Source organism: Scomber scombrus, chromosome 10 (genome assembly GCF_963691925.1).
Source record: "Scomber scombrus chromosome 10, fScoSco1.1, whole genome shotgun sequence".
NCBI classification, from domain to species: domain Eukaryota; kingdom Metazoa; phylum Chordata; class Actinopteri; order Scombriformes; family Scombridae; genus Scomber; species Scomber scombrus.
The window spans coordinates 15,482,233-15,493,998 of NC_084979.1; positions in this window are offsets into that span (position 1 = coordinate 15,482,233).

Sequence of the window (11,766 nt, forward strand, 5' to 3'; positions counted from 1 at the left end):
GAAAACAAATGTCTGCAGAGAGGGAAGTGTGACTGCACACAAGGTGCTTGTGTTGATAGTTGTGTTGAGCGGAGGCTGAATTCATAAAATGTTTGTGTGAGCTGTTCATTGTGCCCTTCGCTTGCTGCAGAGCTCAGGGAGCCTGAATGCATACACTTTAGTGATTTATTAAAGGCAGAAGAATACTGTGTCTCTGGTGTTTAATTACCTTTATTACCTAATGAGACAGGCTTACTTTTCAGCTGCAAAAGCAGACTCTGTGAGGCTATACTTAGATATAAAGTGGTGCTTTGTTCTAAATGTTAATGTCAATAAGTTACAGTGACAATGTAAATACGATATGACTTTATTGTCAGATTACATAACAATCATACATGACACATTTGATCCATTCTTCAGCCTGTTGCATTTAATATTAAGGGACTCTAAATTGCCTGTCAAAGGGCAGAAGTCAGTATTAAACACATGCAAGAAGTCAGAATAGATGATAGATTCAGATTTGAACATGCTGATGTAAAGATGGTAAAATGTTTACCATGCTGCTTGTTTTAGTTCAGTGTGTTGGCATACTTTTGACCAAATGATTGTTCTACATGAAAAGCTAACCAAAATTATTAGCATTCATCTTGAGGGTAACAAATCAAATTTGATGTCAACCTGTCCAATAGTAGGCAAGACATTTCACTCAAGACTACAAATGTCAACCTCGTGGTGGCGCTAGAGGATAAATCAAAAGATCACCAGCCATTAGGATTCATCCTCTGGCAACCACGAATGTCTGTATGAAATTTCCTCTCAATCCATCTTGTTAAGAGTTGATGTAGACCAAATAACCAACAGACTGACATTGATGTTCACAGAGTCATGCTGCTAGCATGGCTAATGAAAACATCAAAAGAAAACATAGACTGCAGGATGAAAGTAGTAACTAAATTTGGTTCAAAACATCTCTTTTCTTTGCATTAGATGATTTTTTAAAAAACATATTTTACTCAAATACATTTAATAGAAGAACCATTTTTTAAATGAGTGAAAAAGAGTCATCTTGAGACATTATTTGAAAATCAAAACAGAGATGGGTAAACCGTTCCAGTCTGCAGGAAACAGTGGACAAACCACGAAAGTAATTGAGAGAAGTAATTGTTTAGAATATCTCAGGGGGATTTGGAGGTGTAATAGGAACAGAGGAGGTTTAAAATCTAAAGTGGTGCCAATTCCTGCAGCACTTTAAAAACAAAAATAAATCAGTTTAGTATTGCTGGACTTAAGGCGTAATCTAACTTCACAGTGATCAGGTTGCCAAGAGATAAAAAAATAAATAAATGTAAAATGTAAATGTAAAATCAAAGATCTCTAGATATCATTATGTGTGCTGGATCACAGTCACCTGATGACATTTAATACATTTGTTATCTTGTCAGCAAACAGTAAAAGCAGTCAGACAACCCCTGAATTACCCAACCCTTATTACCCTGATATCAGTGCATCTTTGCCACATCTCAGACACATTTTTATTCACCATGCATTACGTAATGTTCATCCCAGTCATGTCTTGGATTATAATGAACTGAAGCTCGGTCAACGGTTTACTGGCAGAATAAATTAAAAGAGTTTATGAAAGTGGCCCGGTGGAGCGTAGAGATTAATAACAAAAACCCTCATAAGGCCATTATTTCACCTCTGTGGTGTATTAGCTCTTAGATTGGTGCAAGAGGAGAGGGGAGAAGAAGTGATGAAGGGCCATAGGCTATGTGCTCTATGCTAATATTCAGCGTGCATTATTATACTCGGCACTGCATGGATGAATGTAAAAGCAGTAATAACAACAGCTGGACCTATAGTCCGGACTGTACACAGGGAGGGAGAAGAGACAGAGAGGACAGAGAGATGGATAGAGGACAGGAAGGAGGAGGAGGAGGAGGAGGGGGAGGGGGGTACAATAAAGGAATGGTCAGAATCCACAGAGAGTGAGGTGAAGAGAGAACGAGGGAGGAAGGGAAGAGAGGAGGAGGGAGGGAGAAAGGCAGACTGAGAAGATGGGTGATGTCACCTCTAACAGGCAGCCAATGAGAGTCAGGGAGGGAGAGAGAGAGAGCGGCCAAAGGAGGGTGTGTTTTTCTATCACTGCAGCATCAGCAGAGAAGAGAGGGGCACAATCAATTTCATAGAGAAGAGGAGGAAAAAGGCACAAGTAGATAAGGAAGAGAGACGTGGGGGAAAAAAGGACGCAAGGAGTTGACAGGGGAACGGAGCATCCCTTCGGAGGTAAGAGAAGCTTTTTGTGATGAGACGAACAGAGTGTCATTAAACAGAAAGAGAGCGGATGAGAGGATTAATTAGGCTGCTAGGTGGAGGTGGCTTGTTATGGAATCGCACCTTTGCCTCATCTTTCACTGGCAGTAAAAGATGACAGCCTGGTTCATGTGAATCACTTTAATGGCTTTTTATTCATTGACCTTTCTATGGAAATTTATTCTAATCTCATCATGCATGTTAGTATTTAGGAAAACTATAAAATTACAGCTATTTCAACACTTAGTTAAAAAAAAAGAAAAAAGAATGAGACAATTGTCAAAACACTGCTTTATTTGAGCAGTTGTCGGGGCTGTGGTTGATTATACTCCACCATAGTGCTGTATTACTTTTAGTTGTGTAAAGACATTTGGAGTATTGAAGGCAAAAGTGTCTTGGATAACCTGTTGGTGCACATGGCTTTTAGAGAAAATGCTTATTATCTATTGTTTTTTTTTTTGCTGAATGAACACTGAGTGCATTGCATGCAACAGGGTCTCCTCTTACATTAATATTGAATATACAGCAGTATTGTGTGCCATTGTACAGCCTCACTGAGTAGTTTATTGGTCAAGATTTAATTCTTTGAGATTTTACAATGTTTTGATATCTAATATGTCTAAAGTTGGTATTTGTGGTATTTTTGAAAACTAAATGCAATGTCTTTTTATTGCAAAAAAATTGTACCGAACTACACTTTAAATATGTTAGCAAAATTGTATTGACAATGAAAAATACATAATGCAAATTTTCTTTAAATCTGCTGCTTTGCTAACATGATTTCATCATTCATTTTTTTTGCAAGCAGAGGGTGATTTCTCAGGCAAATTTCCGGCTTTGCTTCAGATATCCCTCTGCCATCCTGCTTTAATATGAATATTCGTTTTCGCCTCACATTCCCCTCCCCCAGCTAATAGCTGAGTAGCTTAATGTTAAGTACAGCCCATGATTGTAATGTACTGCTATAGTTTTTCATTGATGTGGAGGATGAAGCTCAGCTTTATGGTGAACAACACAGCGGAGCTGTAGCAGACTATAACAATTTTCTAGGCTACCAATCTTATCGCCTGCAGCTGCAGTAGGTCTGTTTTGCCGGGGCAATGACTGAGCTGAATAACCTTAAACTACAGATCTTTGGGGGTGGGGGAGAGAAAGAGAAGGAGGTGGCTGAAAAGAAAGCAAAGAAAGAAAGATATTGAGATTCAGATATCAACAGGAGCTAGAGTGTGAGAGGGATATTTACACAGAAGGAGATATCAGGGGAAGTGAAAATAAGGGTGGGGCAGCGCTCGCAGCAGACTGTGGAGGTGTGCCTGTGAAAAGGAGGCACTCACCTGGCTGCACGCCATCCAGATGCCTACTGTCACCCTCTGCGGCCTGTTACACATCTGTTCTACCCAATGGCAGGAAATAGACAATGTTCCACCGGTTGTGGTAATGATGTAGAAAACTGAACTGAAACTGAATTGCCAGAAGCAGCTGCTAAAGGCAGTGAGCGTTTCTGTGGGATGTTTATGTATGCCTTGTCCTTTCACATCATGTGCTCATATCTTGCACAAACATAAAGAAATTCACAATGGTATCTACGTGTGTGGGTATGTCTATATCTTCATCTGCTCATACTGTGCAAGTGCATGTGTGTGCTAGTAGTGTAGTGAACCTGCTCTGCCTCCCTCCATGCCTCAGTAGCCCGCAGCTTGTCCCAGATGAACCCATTCGAGGGACTGGAGGGGAGGGAAGGCTCTGCGCTTGACAATGACTTGTTACCATCTGTACAACATCCATAAACATACTGCACTGCACACATTCACACAATAGATTAAGATACAGCTGCTGCTGAAGAGGGCGTGAATGCATGAATGAGTGTGTGTGTGTGTGCGCGCTGTGTGGTAGCAATGCTCCAGAGACACACTGCTGGTCATATTATCATACTACTTAATGCAGTAAGGTTTGTACGGCAGTGGCAGCCGGATCTCTAGACGGCGCTGGCAGCTGCTAGTGTAGCAGGGATGTTGTCGAAGTAGCTGGCTAGACTCCGAGTGTATGATTACCCTCGCTACAGTATGGTGCAGAATGTAATCTCCCCTCTGATGCTGGCTGGTTAATTGAGCTGTTCCATCAGAGAGATGGATGGAAAGAGGGATTTATGTGAGGAGAGAGAAGGACAGGAAGACAGGGGAGGATGGTGTAAGCAACATAAAAAAAGATAAAGGAGAAGTATAAGAAGGTGGACTTCCTTTTCAAAGGCAAAGCACTTTGCGTCCTTTGTTGCATGTTCACTGCTATAGATACTGAAGGGAATAGACATAGAGAGAAGGAGGGATCAACTAGGATATAGAAAAGGGCAAGGTCATAAGGGAGGATGGGCCTTAGAAAAAAAGAAGGAACCATAAAATGAAAGGCAGAAAGATTAAAGGGAAGATTATTCACATATAATTACTCTGATTATGATTGAATCAGATTATGAGTGAAAGTGAGAGGAAATGTATCATCAGATGTGTTTACTGCGTTAATTTTTATGGGATGATAATGTTAGGCAGATACTGGCCTGTTTCCAAATGCCTTTTAGTTCTACAGATAAAGTGGAGAGCTGGTGTTGTGTAGGAGGAGAGGACGGATCTGCTCTCAATCTGCCAGTTAGGAGCCACTCCAGGAGAAGAGCATCACTGCAGTAGCCTTTTGCTCCTCAGCCACCTTCTATAGCCTCAGGGCACCTTTGCCACAGTCATCCTGCTCAACAAACATGGATATGTGAGCATAAACACATTTGTAATTTTGTCCACAGCTTCTGCAACGCACAAAAACACTCTGCAAATACACTGCAGAGCTCCTGTTGCAGTGCACCAAATTAAAGATTCTCTAATGTTGCCTAGCTGGCCTGATTACTTAAGCGTCTGCTACTGATCAAAGACTGCAACCGCCACTTTCTGGGGATCCAGCCATGAAAGAAAAGATGAGGTAAAACAAGGGTTAAGAGTGAGCGCTATTGCTTCGACTGAATTGTCAACAATGATTGTTTCCCCCTTTGAGAATAATGGTTGTAAAGTTACAAACTCACAAGCGCAGATTCAAAGGCTTATGAGTGAACTCCCTTGAGTTATCTTCCACTGTGTGCACGTCTTTTCGATGCTGTGCATGTGTGTGCGTGCAATTACATGTGCACCTCCAGGATGCTGTCAAAATGGAGAGTCAGCCCCCCCCCCCCCCCCTCCCCCTCCCCAGCTGCAGCTTGGAGGCTGTTTGATTTAGACTGTGCAGATGGGAGTCAGCCCACTGGGTGTCAAGTGGGGGATCGTGTAGACACGCTGTCAGAGTTTGGTGTAGAATACATTGTGGTGATTTAGGGAGCTAAGGGTCAGATTGATTGACAGGCCAGCCACGGGTAAATGATTATAGAAAATTGAGGAGGAGGGAAGGAGGCCAGCAAAAGGGGTAGAATGATATTTGCAGAGGTGAGTTGAGGCAGGCAGGGAGGAAAACCTAAAGATGGAAAGGATTGATTTAAAAGCCAGCCAAGGTGGTATGGAGATGGAGAGATAAAAGCTGTTGGAAGATGAGACAAAGCGGAAGAGGATTGTCACAGCAATTTCTCCGCACAATGTTGTTCCATTCATCACCGAAGAGTCCTGTTCTCTCTTTTTAGACTTAGGAGCAAACCTGCCAACCTAAGTGATCCATACTTCATTTGCTGCCCCATGTTCATGTATCTCTTTCTTTTCCCTACTCTTCCCGCTGTGCAGTACTTTGGTTTCACTTGTTATATCAGTATTCATACAGTGGTAGACAGAGAAGCACGCACCGGGATCTTAATCAAAATAATGACTGAGGCTCCTATTGGACTTCCCGGAAAGAGCCTCTCAAACAAAGACTCATAAATCCAACCCAATTATACAATTGAAGCTGTGATGGCGACTAGGGCACAAATAGAGGCGTCATATATGGAAATAAATTTAATTTGGCAGAGTGAATTACCTTATTACAGCTTTCAGGAGTGATGGTATGAAAGAGGAGAAATTGTCGAATTCCCTTGGGTAACACATATGATATTGGCAGTTAAAATTACAAAAGTGGAACCCCATAGTGGATATTACTTGAAACCAGGAGAGAAATTAATTACTGCCTAACCAATAACAAAATCGAAAGGCCCTAGATATTGTAGAAAAATATCTTTAAATGAGGGAAATCCTTAAAAAGACATATTCTTTCATACTTAAAAAATCTATCTCATTCAGTATTATTGTACAAAAGTTTTCTAATTCTGTAAATGAAATTTCTTTAGTGCCCATATTTTAAAACATGGAAAGCAGAAGCAAAGACTGAATGCAAATAAGGGGAGATATGAAACTCCATGCCTGACCTTGATGCTCTCATGTTTTTTTTCTGTCTCTCTGACAAAATTATGTCTTTGTCTCTGCAACAAAGAATTCCCCTTAGCATCACGAATGCTGGATCCATGTCAGCTCTGTGAAAGAAGCTCTATTGTCCACATCAGTTACTATAATTATACTAAATTGACCCTCTGTTCAGTGTTTTCCCCAATTGCATGTATCTGTCTCTATGAAGTATTCTGATTGTCAATGAAGTTTCTATGTGCATTTGTGTGTGTGTATGAGTCACTTTTCTAACAATGGCCAGTGAGATGCCCTCATGAATGAATTAACTACATTATTCTTTATTTCTAATGACAAGAGTCTGTACGTTGAATGGCTTCTGGGTAAAAATTCTTTCAAAATTACGTTATGTCTACCTTTTCTGCTTCATAGAAAGTTATTGCTTTTAATTTGCCTCTTATTTTGGTGATGATGATATGTCATGACCATTTTAAAGCAGAAAAGCCTTACCAGGGACAGGGGTTGCAAATCAGCCTTGGCTAGAAAAATCCTATATGCAACATGTGTTTTTGTATGTAGCTCATCGTAATTTGAATTCAAAATACAGAAACTTTGCTTATGACAAAAAGGGTTTTGATCATTTTTTCTGTCTGTGTAACATGAAGTGCTTTAAATATTTTAGCAAATCTTAATAAGACACAAATTTAACCAAAGGAAATAAAATGTGTAGCTATCTTGCATAAGATATTGTGCTAGTGTGATAAACTCGAAATAATTAGTTACACAGAGTGTATTACAGTGTATTTTATGCACTATAACGCTACATACAAGTTATAATATAACACTAACAGTAAAGATTACATGTTATCCCTTTGTGAGGAGATAAAGCTAGCTACTCCTTAACTAGCTTAATTAACTAGAAAGTTCTGAACTTTCAGCTCTTCAGTCTTACAGCAGGCAACTCTTCCCAATGAAAATATATATTTGGTGGATTGTTTTATCCCAAAATCAAACTATTGAGCTGCCACTTTTAGTTCTGGAAAAAACAACCAACGATGGCAGAATTACATAATTAGTCAATGGTAAAATGATGCCATCTTATCTCTGTCATTATGATGCTTTCGGGTGTTTTTGGACAATCCATAAATCCATTTGTTTCAATCTACTCTAAACTAATATTGTTATTTGTGAAGCACTACATCTCTGACACCAATGACAATAATGTGATACTTTGTTTCATTGTCCCTCTCTGGCTTTGATTGCACAGGCTGTTTATTAAGGGGACATGACAGCATTGGTTTACTAATTTATTGATTTGTTGCTGAGAGGCCGGTTGCATTTTTAATGAGACTGGGAGGCATCGCACTGCTTTGGCCTATGTCAGCACTGATGCTTTGCTTTACGTTGCATCATACTGTTCTGCCAAAACTTCTGACAGGACTGTTCCAATAGGCCTAGTGTTGAAATGTCTTCTTCATCTGTGTTTTTCTGTGTTTCCTCTGAAGATACCTCCTTGGTATGACTTTCATCCTTCAGCTCAGTTTTCGACAACTGAACTTCTGTATTTTGACTCTTTTTTTGACTCTCATAGTCAATAGAGTTGCAGTGCTTGGTCAGAAGATTGTTTTACAGCCACAACTAGTATTAGAAGTATTAGATAGTGATGCCTGTATGTCTTGTGTGTGTTGTGTTGCAAGAAAAGAAGAAAGAAAATACATAGAAGTACAAATAGGCTAGTTAGAAAATGAGAAATAAGATGAGTGTTAGGCTCATTAGAGTAAGTATGCTGAATTGAAGGTGACTGCTTTACACTGACTTAGAGGCAGGCATGATTTTCCCACATGTGTCAACCCAGTGTGGTTTGACACACATTTATTTGGAGTGTTTACATTCAAGTTTATTGATTGTGTTTCAGTTGGCTCTTCCCTGCCCCATACCTACACTTCAATTGAATGAACCATAACTGAAATAGATGGGTAATGAAACACAAGCATCCATACACATTTGAACGGACTCTGCATCCTAAAGTACGGCAGGTGTTAGTAAGGCTGTGTGTTTTTGTCTACTCTTGATATATCAGTTGTGTTGTGACTGTAGTTCTTTGCAGGTGCTTTATCTGCTGTGTAAGCCATGATATATTCATTAGGGTTGGATTACACAGAGTGGGAGGGGATCAGGTTTTGAGTGGGTTATAATCCCCATACACTGGCCTAATTTAATCGCACCTACTGTGCCATCCTATTACACACTACGCCCACAACATCTGAGCAGGCGCCGGTTGGGGGAGAGCAGATGAGGGGCACACAAGGTTAAAACACGGTAATGTCAGACAAGAGGCCTGGAGACAAAGAGCGGGGGTCGTAAGAAAAGAACTACAGAGAAGGAACATTGATTATGAGCAGCAGGAGAGAGATTCAAGTACAGATAGAGAGACAGAAAATGTCAAGGAGTAAAGAAATGTCAGAGACAACAGTGGAGACAGATGCTCTTTAAGTTTGTTTTCATGAGTAACAACAGTTATGTTCACTTTCTTCATTCCTTTCCGAATGGCCAGCGTCCTCTTTTGAAATGTAAATGATTATACATTATAATGTATATAATTACACAGACGTGTAGAATCCATTAATTGATGCTGTAACATTTTAATAGCCAACAGTGATGAAATACCACATGCTCAAACGTTATTATGGCCCCACAGATTTCTCATTAACATAATCCCAATCACCATTATTGGCACTGCAATTGGTATTATTTTATCTGTGATGTCACATTTAGTTCCACGGTCTCCATACTTGTTAATCATAATTGGATTGGAAAAATGACCACGCCCTTCATCTCATTACATTTTAGTACATCCGAGTTGCAAATTATTTGAATGTCAGGGAGACCTTACACAGTGAAGTAAAGTTTCATACAACCTATACTGTTGTTTTCCTCACCATTTGTGACCTACATCCTTTTCTTCATCCATCCTTATCTGCTCATAGCAAATTAGGCCATGCAAGCCTGCACACCTGAGGTTGATGCTGTCTGTGAATCTCTTCTTGTTAGCCTCTTGTGAATATGTTTTTAAATAAAGTCGGTGTTGGAGTTGTTGAAGTTTGCTCTCTGAATTGATCAGGGGTAATTGGGCATGGCGCTACAGAGAGCCTCGCACAGGGCCCAAGCTGCAATAATGAGAGTCTATATTTAGCTCGAAAACTGTCTGTTTACATCAGCCATCATGCTCTGTGGCACAGCAGGAAGAATTGAACAATTGTGTTTTTGTGGTCATACTAGGGCGCAATTATACACATAGGTAAAGAGCTCATCCTCTGGGCCTTGTAAGGTTGGGTGGGGCTGGGAAAGCAGGAGAGAAGTAACCTTTTAATAATTGTTGATTGTACCATTAAAGTGGGATCCTGCTTGGGGCGACAGGCTGGATGTGTGAGAGGGTGGAGGTTAAGATGGGAGGGTAATGTGGGAAGATGGAGAGAGAAAGATACAGGGATCTGAGAGAGGTGGGAGGGTAAAGGACAACAGAGATCCTGCAGCGATTAAAATGTCAGTGTGTGCAGAGGCAAATGCACACTTGCCAAGCCCAGAAACCCACACACAGACATAGACACGCATATACACGTAGCTCACGCCTACTCAGGCTGTGACATTAAATAAACATAAAACATAAGAGGAACACAATCCCAAACACAAATAGTAAAACTGCCTTGAGAACGGACTGACAGGATAAAACCTGCATGTCTTAACTGCTGGGATGACTTACAGGGGATGCCAATATATCATCCATTATTTATACTTGCTTGCCTTTTTCTTTTAATTTTCTCTCCTCTCCTCCCCTCCATGCATTCTTACTTTCCTCATCCCCTTCCCTTTCTCCTCATTCCAGCGGCCCAGACACTTTGTGTTTTATTTATGACAGCGTAGCGAACGCTGTTTTGACCAGCCTGTAGTTCAGAGGGGGACAACAAGCCAACAGTAAATGCTAGATGACAGGGCTGTTACTATAGCTGTACGTCCGTCATACACACTGTTCCCTGTGTTTTTATGCCCTTTAGCCTGCCTGTGGGGCCCGTCCGCCTGTACAAGTGTCAAAAAATCTGGTTCCTCCCTTCAGTTCAAATAAAGGAAAACAGTCTCTGAGGAGAAATGTTGTCATGCAAAAAGTTGTCATGCAAAAAGTGTTTGTTTGGCTTGTGCTAGTTGGCAGGAGTTGCTGACATGCTGTGTCAATGTCCTATATAGGAACCAGCATCATCAGCATATTTAAAGTCATACTATCATGGGATAAAGATTATTTAGATTTCTGCCACTATAGCATGGGTTACTAGAATATCACCAAAGGTACATTATCTCAAGCTGAATGTGACTCTGTGCAATATGTTGCTCATCTATTTGACTATTAGTATCATGCAGCTGGCCACAGGCATCTTTGTTTTGTGGGTGTGTACAGTATAGATGTGGATTGTCAGACCTTATTGGCCTAACTCCCTATGAAAAGCTCATCAACTGGTTCTTTAGCCGCAGGGAAAGGTCACCACAGCTTCCTCTGTATCCCAGTGGCCCCTCTATGTGTTTCTATCTGTCTCTCTCTCCCCCCATCTCTCTCCCTCTCGCTGGAATTGGGGCCGAGCTGTTTCTGTCATTTCTCATAACTGAAGCAAAATGGGAGGGAAAGAGAGATGAGAGACTGCGGTGGAGCTGTGGCCACAGCTGGGCCTTCAGTGTACGGGAAGCAATACCCCAGGAAGAAGGTTTGAGGGAGAAAAGATGATGCAGGAGGAGGGGAGTGAGGAAGAAGGGGAGAAGTGAAACTCTGCATAACAATATAAATAGGAAGAGATGAAACAGCATCTTCACTTATATTCACTCTGTCTGCCTCCTGGAAAAGATCATATTAAGCCAGATATACTTGTCACTCCCTTTCAATGTCTGCTTGGGAAATGACGCACAAGCAGATTGATGCAAACACAGGCGAGACGGAACAGGTTGTCTGTTTACTCTCTTTCATATTGCGCCTTGCTGAAAATGGTTGTATGTTCCGGAAAATGTCACGTCCTTGATCTCTTTGCACCACTACACACTGGTGCGTAGAGGGGCCAGAGCTATGTAGAGACGTGGGGAGGGGGATTTGCAGAGACAGGGGTCT